Raw genomic sequence first — 15002 nt, forward strand, 5'->3', positions numbered from 1 at the left:
GTAAGTATAATACATTTACTGTAATGCTGTTAAAAGTTCAGTTTCTCTAGTGATTATGATTCAGTTGTAACAAAGAAACTGTTGGTTGGAGATTCTTAATTTATTTTTATCGTAGCAGCAAATAAGGTAATATGACAGATTGTGTCTGAGGTCATACTTTTCTGAAGGTATTTTTGTCCCTTTGTTTTATTCTGCACATCAGTCTCCATCAGGCTGTGCTATGCATTCATAACCTTTGCTCAGGAAAATCCATGGCAACACAAATCAGGATTAATAGTAATTGATAAGTAAAGCTCGTAAAAAAAAAAAAAAAAAAAAAAAAAAAAAAAAAAAACCTGATGATGCATGGCCTACCTTGTCAGCAGAATGACATGACACTAGATAAACTTTTGTCTTTGTTACCTTCCCCCAAAATAGCAGTACTATGTCCTTTTATAGGAACTTGAAAAACAAGACTATGCAATGGCAGTCAGAAACGTAAATTCTGATTAAATTCCTCAGTATTCGGAGGATGCGAGGATGCGTAGTAATATTAATGACCTTCTCAGACTTAATGCACTAGTACACAAGGGAAAGAGAAAAAGGCTATTTATTCCTTCTCACCACGATGTGCACATAGCATTGTTTTGTCTGGTAACACTAATGTTTCTGATATGGCTAAGGGGATGACAATTTTTAATTTTAATCTGCTTGTTTAATTTCATTGTGTGTCTTGCCTGATTAAGGTCCAGTAAATAATCCTTTAGTTCCTGAGATGGATGTCACTTCAATCTCTGTCTCATTTGACTTTAGAAAGGCTAATTGATTCAACTCAGTTGATGGTTTTGTTTCAGTCTCCTTTGACCACAAACATTTGTGGGGATGGTTTTATTGTCTCCAGTATTTGAGGTCTGTATATCTGTCATTCAAATAGCTGTGCAGTCATGCAAAAGCAGGATTTTAAGCATTGTATTATTCAGTATTTTCAGCATATGATTCCTGAACTGCAGCTTTCCTAGAAGTTGCGGCAAGAGTAGAAATGATATCAGTTGAGATAGTGTCATATATATTGACGAACAAACCTCACCTTTTGGCTTTTACCATACAGCCAGGCAGCTTGCCTTCATTTGTGTAAACTTCTCTAACAACTCTGAATAATAAATTACTTAATAAAAGATGGTATTTTGCAAATAATTTATCAGTTGAAGGAAAAAAATGGTTTTGATCTGATTGTTCAACTGTAGGATTGGGGATCCCAAATCAGGATCTAAAAGCTCTGCAATTAGAACTGCAGTATGTCTGTATTTTCTGGTAAGACTGGTAATAAGATGATATAAAAGTGGTCCTCTGGTCAAAGAAATTGGAAGTCTTGGGGAAGTGGTGTCAAAATTCTCATTTTAGCTAGAAAGTTGACAATGATATTTATAACTTCTTGCAGGATTACATTGGGGGAAAACTAAAGTCACTGGGCATCTGTTATAAGCATCTATACAAGTTTTTGTTGTTCATAAATACTTTTAGTATCCTAATTACATGATTTAAAATCGATAATTTCATTGTTAGGGAAAGAAAATAAATATTTCATCAATACATTGTGAAGGTGAATTCTTTTACTTGATGTGCTCATTAGCTTTTGAGATAGATCAATTTGAAATAAAAGTTAAATGGATTAGTACTATTTTATTGTCCAGGCAAAAAGTTAGATCCCACTTGGCCTAATTTGACTGTGTAGCTATTGGCTGAAGCTCAGCAAGAAGCTTCACCTTTCCTTACATGATTTCCCATCATTTATGTTTCCTGCTATTACAGTCCTTGTAATTTTATGGTACTTTTAATTCCTTTCGCTGCTTTCTGGAAGGTACTTGCTCCTAGTCTGTCTGTGTAAAATGATAGCAGAAGATGCACTTCACCCAGTATTCATATAGTTCTAAGTGCCTCAGGATAGCACCTAACAAGGTAACTAAACACATGTGCAGTGGCACATGATTTTCAGTGCATTCAGCAGTTGAAGGTATTCTGGTAGCAACAGAGTGATGCTGCTGATGAGGAGAACTGATCTAAATTCAATATATATATATATATATATATTTTCTTTTCTCGTCAGAAAATATGAATTGGATGAAACTAAAATGAAACTAAAATATTTGTCCTCGGTTTTTTATCGCAACAGCCCTCCTCTTTTGGCTGCTTACTGTCTTTAATGTCTTTCATTTTCTAAACTACTTCTGAATGCAAAGAACTCAGATTGTTTTTACAAAATATTCATGAAATGTACATGAAATTGTTTCATGTAATTGAAATTCCTTGCTAAGGATCGATATGTGCTTTGAGGGAAAGATTAATCATCTGAGTAGTGCTGATAGTCAGGTGTATATTATTTTTAAAGGTGTTTTATGTGGGTAGTATTCTTCAGCTGAAAACACTGTTCAGGAATAATTATTTCTTTCTCTAGTTTGAGAATTGACTGTTAACTGAAAGCATTTATATTGCATAGTTACATGAGACACCGTTATTTTCAGTTCAACAGAAAATGGCTCTTAAAGAACACAGAAATGAACGACAATATGTTATGGGACTGTATCACAAAATACACAGCTTCAGCTTGCATGCAAAAATATCATTTAGCTGTGATAACAGAAATTAGATTTAAATCAGTATGCTCTTTGTTATTAATCCATTTTTCTCCTTTCATCTGAAGAGGTCCTAATAACATATTAGACAAATCATACTCTTTACAAACTAATTTGAAATAAAAATTCAATTTCAGGCACGCATTTTATGAGAATAATTATATGTTCCCTTGCAACTACTGTATAGATGCATACTTGCAAGTGTGCACAATGTATTTTCATTTTTGGTCTAAATTTATTATTATGAATGAATTTTTCTTCCTACTTAAGCAGACTTGTGAGGGAACTGTGGGTTGGACAGTAAGAACATTATTTTGAAGTCATAATAAGCATTTTAAATTATAAGGGAGCTACTGATTATTAATATGTAGGGCTAAAGTACTAAGTTAAACTTTTTCCTTTGGAGCAAAAGAGGTGGAATCTTAAGTTATTTTAAATCATTGATGTTTTATCAGTTTCAGCTGTGGTCTGAAGTTGAGGAATTTGTAGTGTGTGCCCAGGTAAACACATTCTACATGAGACAACTTCTGTGTAGGTTAATATGAATAAAGTCTCAACTAAATATCTTTATAAAGCTTCTTTCTAGTAGCCACTTTTTGTAATAGACACTGGTCATATTACACATGGGGGCTTTTGGTCAGCTTTTGTGAATGTCTTTTTGGTTTCCCTGACCTGCTTTACAAATAGAACAAGAGAGCTTAACTTTGTTGGCAGTGATTTTGAGAAATTAATGCATTTTTTTTTTCCTTTTATTTCTTCTGCTTCTAGTGTGGCTGTGACAATTTTTAATATCCTTTTTTAATTTCATCCCTTGTCAGGGAAAGCAAACCCATTGGTTTTGTGAGTCAGTTTTTTTTTGAATCATAGCCAGAGGTCCATTGCTCTGTAGTCTAGAAACTTCAGCACCATTCTTGTTTCAAAATGTACCACAAGCTGTGTTCAGAGACAATGGCTCCGCCCCATTTAGTGGGTATACATACAAGGTATGGCCCTATCACACTCATGATCTCACACACAAGATGCTAATGTACCATGTGTGTCGGTAAAGTGTTAGAACAATGTTATGCAGGCTACCCAAGACCCATACAAAGAATACATGGATTCTGACAGGTCTTTTTATACAGTGATCAAAAATTATTAGACTATACTTCTATCCTTATTTAGACACATACATTCTATCCCTATCACAAACCATTAAGTCACTTTATGTTCACTAAGTGTCTGCTTTATGTCCTTTTCTCTGTTATTTTGGAGATATTTTTTTCTAATTTTAATACCATTATCTATCATATTTTGTGTAGACACTTCATCTATTGTTTGCAGGCTCTGTGGAGCCCACTTTGATTAATGCTTTTATCAGCTGTATCTGTATAACTCTAAATTCTAATAAATTCAGCAGCAAAACATACAAACACTAAAATGTCACTCTGAAATTAAAATGTTCACAGAAGACTGGCCAAATCTGTTGCTGTCAGTGGATTCCAAGAAGCTCATAAAAAGTGTCAAAAGGAATAGCATCATATTATGGATTTGAAGAGAGGCCTTGGTTTTTCTTTTCACCATCCAAAGTAATCAAGGCAACATCCTTGATTTTCATCCTGAAAAATTACACAGATTGTAATCATCTATGTGGTAAAGATTTCTGTGAAGTATATGAGAGAGAAAACATCTATTTTTCAAGAAGAATATTCAAGAATATTCTTTAAGAAAGTTGTCTGAAGAAGAGGTTTCCTACCTGGTTGGCTCTATTAATGGCTTGCTTTTGTCTCACAGTACTTTAACCACACTCTTCTTAGACTCCTCAGCAGAGGTGCCCACAGAAGGACCTGTAAGTTCTTAGCTGTCCACTGACTCTGTAGTCTTTTCTGAAAAAAAAAGTTTGTTCATATATTTTGTGACTTTGAACATAAATTTCCTTACGTGCAAAGATGAAAAACTTCAGCTGCTTTCTGCACTTGTAGTGCAACATAAAATATGTTTAATTGCTTTTTCTTCCCACAAAACTACAAAAGCTTCTCTCCAGTTGGCCCAATTAGGGTGCTAAATGAACAGCTTTGTTTTCTTTCCCAGTCATAACAGTCGTTTTCATCTAAGCATGGTCAGGACTCACTGAAGGAACATGAGATTTATGTAATCAACTGCAAATAACTGAGATGAGACCTACATCTCTTCCTTGATTCATTGCATGAGGGTTTACCAGTTAGACCCTTGAAACCCCATTGTGGGTAATTATGATGATGTAAAAGAATTAGCAGGACTAATAGTTTCTAAGGCATTTAGGGTTACATTCGTCTTAGTTAATTTAGGTATCTCTAGCTATCTAAGATCTAACTAGGCAGGATGTGTACAAGAGGACATAAGCTGACTTCTCTAGAAGGTGTTTCTTATGTGAGCTTTTTAAGGTAGATATGATGAATTGTACTACAGAGGTACTTTTTTTTTCTGTTTTTTTTTTTTTTTTTTTTCCCCCACACACATTATAAGGAAAGTCTACAGTACAATCTCAGACTTCAGTGTCTTTCTTTAGCTATTTAAAAGTTAAACAGGAAATACCATCCTTTATGGAAAGCAAATTTTGCTTGACAGATTGATAGCACTTGTCAGTATAAGAAATCCCCTCCACTTTGCGATATACGAGTACACTTAGTTTTTCGAGTTTTGCCCATGGCATAAATTATTGTGGCATCCTGTGTACAGTAGGTGAATGAATGTTGAAAGATGCATTTTCTTTTGTGCTTCAAGGTATAAACTGTGACAAAAAAAATCATGGCTTTTTATTATGGCATGCTATATATTCCCAGAGAGTGACTCTTCTAGTTATGCAGAGCTAGTTTAAAACAGAACCAGTCTTCTTGCCTTGTTGAATGTGTGCTGTCTTGTAGGCACCCGTAATGCCATTTGACATCATCTTTGTGTTGCTTCAGTCAAGTTTTGATGTTTTGGGTTTTTTCTTTTCAAAATCTTCCTCTTTCTTGAAGTGTGACACCAAAGGTCTTCTTGATACTTTGTATTTGGCTCACTAATTCTTACCCTCTGAGTTTGCAAGCAAGTTCTGGTCTGGCAGCATGCAATTGTCAGTAGTAAAATTTGAAGCTTTTGGAGGCATTCTACTGATACTGTTCTTTTAGAAAGAAAACGTACTGCATTTTCTTAAAGCTTTATGCAGGTCATGTAAAATATATTTTCAGCAGCCTCTTAAGGTAAGATGTAAATTTTTCAAGTTGTTTTTCCCCATCCATCATTTAAAGTGAATACTTCTAAACCTGATATAGTGATATAGCAAAAGTAATGGCAGTATGACTCTGTTGCTCTTGTGCTTTCACTGTAATCTAATCTAGTTATGTGTATGGGTATGGGAAGAGCATTCAGACGATGGAAGAAAAATGGTGTTTAAATTAGTGGTGCACTTGTAGTTTCCTGTCCAAAGAAAAAATAAAAAACAGCTAAACAAAAAAACATACTTACCAGATTACCAAAGGATCTGTATCTGTCTATTGATTTATTTGTTTTATAAGAAAAATGTGACATGTTTCAAGCTCTCATATTGTTTCATACAAAATACAGATAATATTATTAGATATCTAATTCCTTCCACATGCCCAGAGCAGCAAGAGATATTAAAAAAGGTATTTGATTAAATTGCATCAAGACCACATTTAATTTGGTTTGTTTATTGTAATCCTACATGCATACTAAACACAGTGGAAGATGCAGCAATATTTATCTACATTTTTAAATTACATTAATTTTAATGATATTAATTAAAAATTATTTGCATTCCTTAGATCCTGTTATCCTCAGCAACCTTGTAAGTACACTGTGTATTACGTATACCATGTGTCATATATTAAATACAGCCTATTCACAAACTGAAAGTTCTGTTGACTCATTTGTATTCTCTCAGTTTTCAGACTGCAGATGTCTGACAGTGAAGTTACCATGAAATATGTTTTGTCACCAATTTGAAGGTCACTTTAAAGCAAAAATAAGAATATATCCTGTGCATCACCTATTGTAAATTTAAAATGTTTCTGGAAGGTACGGCATGATTGATATTGATTAATTAGCTGAGTGTCCTAAGTTATACCCAAAATGTTGGCAAATGTCAGGCTTTTTTCACAATATCCTTAAAGCATTTATATATACACAAAAGTTTTTATCCTCCTCCTGAAGATGAAATATCAAAACATACAATTGACTTACTCTTCATGTCGTCCCTTTAAAATACCAGAGCGATAGCTTTGTACTTTAATTTTCACCAGTCTGAGGGTCCTTGGTTTTGCAGAGAAGCTAGAAGGAATATTTAGCTGTGGACTGTTTTTGGTATATGGTCCTGTCATCTCTTCGACCAAAGAATTAAAAGCTATCATGAGTGACTGAAGATTAAGAAAATCTTATGCTTTTGTATATATTTATTATGGGCTCATTTCTGTTAAACAGAAATTTCCTGCTTGTTTATAGACTCAGACCATTGTGTTAGAACTTGCTGTCTTGTATTCAAATTTGCTGTGGCCACAGCTCGGATGGAGGCTACTGCTGCTGCATGGCCTGCAGCTCAGCCCCACACAGGTAGCAGTGGCTTTTCCATGTGCCACTCTGAACAGCCGCAGCTTGTTTTGAGATGAAGCATACGTCATGATAAAAGTGAAGTATATGTCAGGATAAAATGTGTGTGATAAAATGATCTTGTTTTTAAAGGAAAATTTTGGTAGTATTACAGTGCTTTTAATGCTATATAACAAAGACACATAAGAGAAGTCACACTTTTCACCAGTACCAAGAAGTGGTCCTTGAAATTCCCTAGTTTTAAGTTGCTGATGTCAAACCAGCTGTTGCCTTGGTGCTTTGTTGTGGCTGCGGTTGTTTTTATCGGCATCCTGCCATTACCTGTGTCTGATGAAGCTTCAGTCTGCTACAATTCTGCTGCTTGGTAAATGTCCCAGACTGCTTCCTTTAAAAACAATAAAAATAAAAAATCAGATACTCTTGTGATTCTCATATTCTTATGAGGTATATCCTGTAGTAGTTATTCAAGCAAAGGGGCAAAGTCGATATCACAAAGTTATATCTATGTTGTGAGGGATGGACACCAAAAGTTTCAGCCATGGTTCCCTTCTCTAAAACCTGCATTGTCCCTGAGAATAATTTTCAGCCTAATTTCTGCATTTGCATGACCGTAGCAACTTATTCCTGATGTTTTACTCATTAACACCATGATAAAGGTATGAGCTTCATATGATAAGCTGTTTATTGTGTACAGTTTTTTAGCAGATTTGCTTCCCTCAAAGATAAGATCTTTGACTGATTTGTTGGCTGATTTAGCTATATAACTCTCTATATAATCTAAGTATAGATTTAATAGAGATATATCCCCTCAGTTCCAGTATTCATTGTCAGTTCTGTTAGATAACCATCAGTTCTATAAATGGAAATACTTAAAATGTAAGGAACAAGTAATTAAGCATGGATAATGCTGTTTGGCTAAAATAAAACTCAGCTTATTTCTTTCTTCACTAAACTGAATTCCAAATCTGTTCAGAGTTCTGACATTTATTTACCAATATTCTCTCGCTCTCTCCCCCTCTCTCTCTGATGCACAAGCTCCTGTTCTCTTCTCGATTCTGTTTTGTGCTTCTGTGTCCCTCTGGATACTGCTTGGAATCAAAAATGTTTCTCTCTCTCCATTTATGCTCAGTATTGGTGGTCTGCATCCACCTCTATGCATGCGTTTGTTCTTAATTTTTTATGGCAGCATGTCTTGTAACATGAAAAAACAATACTTTAAGGCATGGTATTGGTGTGACCACATACTTCTCCCTGAAGAAGCCACATGCTTTCCTTACATTGACTTCCACTGTAATGAGAATAGTGTGAGAAGAAAATAAGAGCTATTTCCTCTTGTCTATTTTTCACAAAATGCATATTAGGAGAAATAGCAGCTGCTTAAAAGTTCATTTGGAAAATTAAAATAAATTCCAGTGAAGTAAATTCATTACTAGATGGTATAGTTAAAAATGCATAGTAAATCACAAACAGTTGGCTAATGAATAAGGTAGATGATTGATAAACGAAGCATAGATTTCTGGAGGTTATCTTGCATTTATCTCCATAAATATGCAGTAAATACACAGAGAAAGACAGATGTGGATTAAAATGGGAAATACTTGAAATTTCACGAGATGTTCAGCACAAGTGCTACAAACTGTTTTAAACAGTCACACTTGAATATAGCTTCATATGCTGTAGCTCTGAAGTCGTGGTTAGGCCTGTGACTATAGCAAGCTGCGAATACTATCAAACATGAAGAATACAATGTTGTCACCCTAAAGATGTCTGAAATGAATCAGGCCATCAGTGTAGCTTTAAACATTCCTGGTGTTGCACACTGTGAGCCTGACAATAGATCACTTCCTTTCTCCAAACACGATCAAAATGACAAAAGAATTAGAGAGCTGTCACAGGCTGTCTCGAGGCACTAAATGTGTAATTCTTGGAAACCTCCTTGGCCAAGCCTGGTGCAGAAAACCTCTGTAGTACTCTACTGGCCTGTGGCAGCCCTTTTCAGTCAGCCGGTGAGCTTTGAGTGACCAAATTCTGAGGGAGAGATGTTTTTACATCATGGGAGGCAGCTGTCAGGAGCATGTGGGACTGAATTAAGTAAAAGCAGTAAAATAGAGCATAACAAGATCAGAATAATGACGCTGCTAGAGAAGCAGAATAATCTGTTCCATGTCCTTGATCTGAATTGTGGGAAATGGACATCTGAATGCAGATGTGATGCTAGCCAAGAGTAATTTAAATTTCTAGACCCTCCTTGATTTTTTTTCCTCACCTTTAATTGTATTCAAGATCTTAAAATATGTATATATATATGCAAGTTACTATTCTTCTGTGAATTTTGGGAGGTTTGGTTTGGAAAAACAAAAAGAGTAAAAAAAAAAAAATTAAGTAACCTCTGAAAAATGGGGTTTGGAGATATCTTGAGGATCTTGTGATTCCTCCTAAGTGAACGGTCCTGTTTCAGAGTCCTAGAGGACAAAAGCTTACCAAAAGGCTTGTCACTTATCAGAAGGCTGGATTTCACAGAACCTTCATAGTCGCCGTATCTCCATTGGAAAATACTTAGTTTAGAATATGAGCTCTTTCTCTTTCTGTCACTAGCTGTTAGCTTGGATAAATGCCCATGTTTTATACTCCAATTACAGTACATGTCTTTTAATGACAATATCCTAGTGAAAAGATTGGTAAAAATAGTGGTGTTAAAATGGCACATTCTACTTAATTGATGTTCCCTAAATAAAAATAGAAAATGTGAAAAAAAAATAGAAAGCATTGCTCATTTCCCATTTACTATATTGGTACCATTTGGAGTCACTTTTCAAACTGCCACAGAAGCATTCAGCCAGAGGAGGTGAAAAGGGATCAGAAATACGAGCAGCAAGCCCAGACCTCTTGCACTCTGTGTGCCCTCTCTGACAGGCTACAGCAAATGCTTGTTTGTTACTCCTCAATGCATGCTATGAATCAGCAGCAAAAAGGAGAATAGATATAGAAACATTCATTCTAGTTAAGCCAGAATGATATTTTTATAATCCTTACATTTTGCTTTCTGTTCTCTTGATGTTATTGTCCTCATAAGTCCCAAAGCACTTTAAGGAACAATACAAAATAGTTTTGGTACCATATTGACTCAATTTCTATGTCATTAACTCCTCCTCCATTTCATAGAAATTCTTTCATGGTATTCTGAACATGACTTTTTTCTATTGTATTTCATTTTCACAAACACATCTGAAAGACCAGCAAAGTGCAAAAGTCTTTCTAATACATATAACTGGAAGTCTCATAAACATATAAAATGGACTGAAAAGATCTATCCAATGACATTACATCGTGGTTTACCACTCGGAAGGATGAAATTATGCTTGATGTACTGCTGATGGCGATGTATTACACAACGTAGCCAGAAAGAAAACTTTATTCACCTCCTTTACTCATCATTCATAGTGTTTGTTGCAATTTCACTTCTGGAAAGGCCTTGTTATCCTTTGTTCTCTTTGATCAGAGTAACTGATTCTTAGAAATGTGAGATTTTACTCTCTTTAGGAAAAACACAATTGTGAAAAAATATTTAAGATATACAGAATCAGTCACACATGCTTTACAGAATATTAATGCTTTAACTTTTGTCTATATTCTTGGTTTGCATAATGCTTCATGGATAATTATTTGTAAAACACTAACAATTTGCTTGATATTATTTGAACAAAAAAGACGATGCATCTTGCTGTATTGGTGTTACAGGATTTATATTTTGCTCTTTGGTTCTATACATTCATTCACATGCCTATGATTACTGCTGAAGCACAGAAGATGATTTCGTCTAGATTAATTAAAATAAAACTTGTTTGAATAATCACATTCTTTTTGAACACATGTTCAGAAAGACTGTGGGGTACGTTTCCCTGTAAAATTGACTGTTTGTTGAGGTTAAATGTGACTTGTTCAGCTCACAGTAAGCAATTCTGTTATAGAGTCAAGTGATGGCTTAAGGCCAGGAGGGACTGTAGATGGGAACCTTTGCCTGTCTGTACAGAATACCATCCCATCAACGTCTTTACTTCTGATAGCAGCGTAGCTTTATTAAGTGCCCCAATCATTTGCTTATATACAGCATAGGAAGAAAGATACATCATTAGTTGTTTGTGTAATATTCCTCAACATTTGAGCATTTGAATTGCTGAAAACTTTTTGTTATAGTCTTCATACCTGTTTGAATACACCGCATCAAGGTAATTTCATGTACTGAGAGACACAGAGGTTCTTTTCTAGATTAAAAAACAGACAAAACAAACAAAATTCCTGCAGTATGTGCAGGAAGTCTAAGTTAACGATTTAGTGTCTGAAGTGGTATTTTGAAACCATAAGAGGCTGACAGTCAAGGAGAGTTTTAACCCTCATAGGTGAGGAGGGGGTTCTGATAAACAGGATGGTAGATGCAGTCAAATATACTTAAGGGAATGAATTGATATCTCAATATACTGATAAGCTAGCACACTGATTCATCCATGAAATGCTACAGGAGCAGTAGGGCCATTTAAAGAACTAATAGATTAGTATTCCACAAGTTTTGTAGAATGTAACATCTATCTCTAAAAAAAAAATATATGACAAGTGCGTTGCCGTTTTGTTTTTATTTTGTTTTGTTTTTACCAAGTGGGATAATGTTACTTTTCAAATAAAAAATAGAAGTAAGAGCCAACAGTTGTGTTTCTTTCCCAGTAAGGTTTGCTGGGCTCCAGAGCTCTTCAGTTAGAAAGGGAACTTTTGTTTTTCAGACAAAAGCTATGGAACAGGAGCCTGATTTTCACAGGAGAGACACAAAACTTGTCTTCTGTTGTTGAGAAAAAAGCTGTAAAATTCAATTTCTGTCTGCTGAGGAGAGTTTTACTGGTAAAAGGCTCACTCAAAGACAGATCACAATCAGTGAGCATTATCTGAAAACTAGAGAAATAAAAGCTGTCCTCCATTAACAATTCAGAGTAAATTTGTTATAAAAATAAGCAAAATGAGAAGAAAAAAAAAAAGGAAAAAAATACAGGGAGATCAGTTCTGGAATTGTCCATTTTTTGTTGAGAGCAAATTCAAGAATTAGACAGGGAGACATTTCTGTCTACCTGGTAAACTGCATATGCGTAAAACTGTAAAGTCCTAGGTTTTCCCAAGGAAATATAAGTAATATTTAAAATAAATTCTCATTTATTATTACTTTGTCTTTCTTTAATATGCTACGTCTGGTTTACAGTATAACATCATTGATAACAGTCTCACATTCAGGGCATTTTCTGGACAATTTTAATCCCTGGGAAGATTCATCTGGATTTTCTTAGATCGTTTGTCATTTTGTGGCTTTTTGATAAAGTGCAAGTAACTTATCCTGATGCATTTGCCTGTTTTTTACTTATTTTCACATTGATTAGACACCAATCCTAATCTGATAGAGAAGAATATTTAATGGCTGTAACATGGTTAAGAGTTCCTGGTAGCTGCTCTGTTGTGTTCAGGCACTAACTGCTTGAACATTAAATACTTCTTTTCCTTGCTTGGTTCTTGTAAGCAAGAATTAATCTGTTGCAGATCAGTTGTAAGAAAAGCTTTAAAATTACTCCAAGAACTATTGTCAAGAGATAATAAAAACACTACCATTTTGCTATTGATAGGGTAAACTGTTCAATATTTATACGTACTACCTGTACATATTTGCTATATTCCTTTCCATTAAACAAACAAATGAATTAAGTATGTCTTATAGACTGCATGTTTTTAATAGTTGAGGGAAGTTGGCTGAAGATTTAGAGTAGGAATGCAACATTTCTATTTATGCTTTCAGACATAATGCCTGAAGGAGACCAAAAAAAAAAAAAAAGTTTACAGGCCTGTTGCAATGAAATCTTGAATGCTCAGAATGGTTACGGAAATAACCAGCTACATTTAAAATATGTGACAGCAATTTTTTAACAAATTATGTTAATAATCAGCCTATTATTTTTGCACATGCTCAGTAACTTTCACAGTGTATCAATAAAACCTACACCACAGTGAGAATTTTTAAAGGGAAAAAATAGCCAGAGATTCTGGCTGTGTAGCTTTGAGAGAAGGGAAGCATTCTCCTTACTAGAGGGGGTTAACACAGAAAAACAGTAGTGATTAGAATGTCAGGAGGTGGGTATCACACAGAAACAAGTAAATAATTTTATCTTTTTTTTTAGTTTCTAATTTATCTTTTAATGTAAAGCTGTAAGATATTGACAGGTATTTTCAGAGGTCTTTTTCATTTTATCTTTCAAAAGTTCATGTTTTACTAATGTAATGGAAAGGAAATTGTGATGTTTGAAAATGAATAATTCCATGCTTAAATTTCTTCAGTGGTGGAAAGAAGCTATCAAATATTGTCAGTGGTGGAAAGAAGTTATTAAATATTAAACAATTCAAGTTTATTGTACTGAAAACTGAGACAACTTTCAGCAGTTATATCACAGCTTCAAAGATTTTATCGTCCAAAAAGCTTACATGTTTTTTTTTTGTATATGCAAATACTAAATTTCTGCTATGCTAGGTTGTAAGTAGGTAAATAACCATCTTGAAGTAACTGTTTGAAATAAACCCTCAGTTTAATATCCCAGATAATGGAGGCCTGAACCTAGAAAAAACCCTTCATGTGAGAGCACTTGGTCCACTTCATACTGCAGAAATCAAATAAATTGATAAATAAATTGATACATTGAATTCAGCCCTACTCTCAAGGAAGAGACATGTCACTAGTTGATCGGTTGAGCTACAATTTATGAGTAAAAGACTTGTCCAGTTTAAGACTATGAAATAGAAAAGCATAGTATTTGAAATATGTGAAACTGTTAGAGTGTCCAGAGAAGGGCTACAAAGATGGTGGAGGGCCTAGGGGAGAAGATGTACAAGGAGCAGCTGAGGTCACTAGGTCTGTTCATCCTGGAAAAGAGGAGGCTGAGGGGAGACCTCATCGTGGTCTGCAGCTTCCTCACGAGGGGGAGTGGAGGGGCAGGTGCTGATCTATTCTCTTTAATGACCAGCGGTAGGATCTGAGGGAATGGTGTCAAGCTGCGACAGGGGAGGTTCAGGCTGGATATCACGAAGAGGTTCTTCACTGAAAGGATGGTCGTGCACTGGATCGGGCTCCCCACGGCACCAAGCCTGTCGGAGTTTGGACTGTGCACTTAGTCACATGGTCTGAATTTTTGGGTAGACCTGTGCGGTGCCAGGAGTTGGAGTCGATGATCTTTATGGGTCCCTTCGAATTCAGGATATTCTATGGTTCTATGATAATACATTCTCATCTCAGTGGTGGATTTCATTTATAGCTTTGTGATATTTATTGTCCTCATCATTCCTCACTTTCAACTTAAAAAAAAAAAAAAAAAGTAAAAAAAGATTATACTGATACTTTTTTATTAAATATGTGGATGAAGGTTTGTAGGGAAACACAAAGACTTGATATGTGCATCTCAACTAAATATTTAGCTTCTCTCTTCTCTGGCTCCACTACAAAAATATTAAGAATTTAAATAAGTTTGTTAGATTCCGTAAAAGTTTATCATACATGAAATTTCTTCAAAGAAGAGAACTGAGATTTAAAAAATCATTATAACAGTGAGACTTCATTTTAGCATAATATTTCTTGCCAACTCTAAATTAGACAATTTGTTTATACTCATGCTAAGATTTTAACTGTGAGAGAATGACTACTTTTTTTGCTTTGTTTACTTGTTATACTTTTCTGATTGCATGGTACAGGTTATGATCAATCATGATTCTAATAGGAATTTTACATTGTTTTCCCAGTCCTGTTGCCTTCAGTCT

The 15002-nt window shown here is 34.9% G+C and overlaps 1 protein-coding gene across 14 annotated transcripts in view; it reads left to right on the plus strand.

The window, feature by feature from the left end:
- The window catches only part of LRRC4C (leucine rich repeat containing 4C), a 741859-nt gene that overhangs the window by 435010 nt on the left and 291847 nt on the right, over positions 1–15002 (plus strand). The gene's annotated exons all lie outside the window — the stretch shown is intronic.

This window comes from Anser cygnoides, chromosome 5, assembly GCF_040182565.1.
Source record: "Anser cygnoides isolate HZ-2024a breed goose chromosome 5, Taihu_goose_T2T_genome, whole genome shotgun sequence".
NCBI lineage: Eukaryota > Metazoa > Chordata > Aves > Anseriformes > Anatidae > Anser > Anser cygnoides.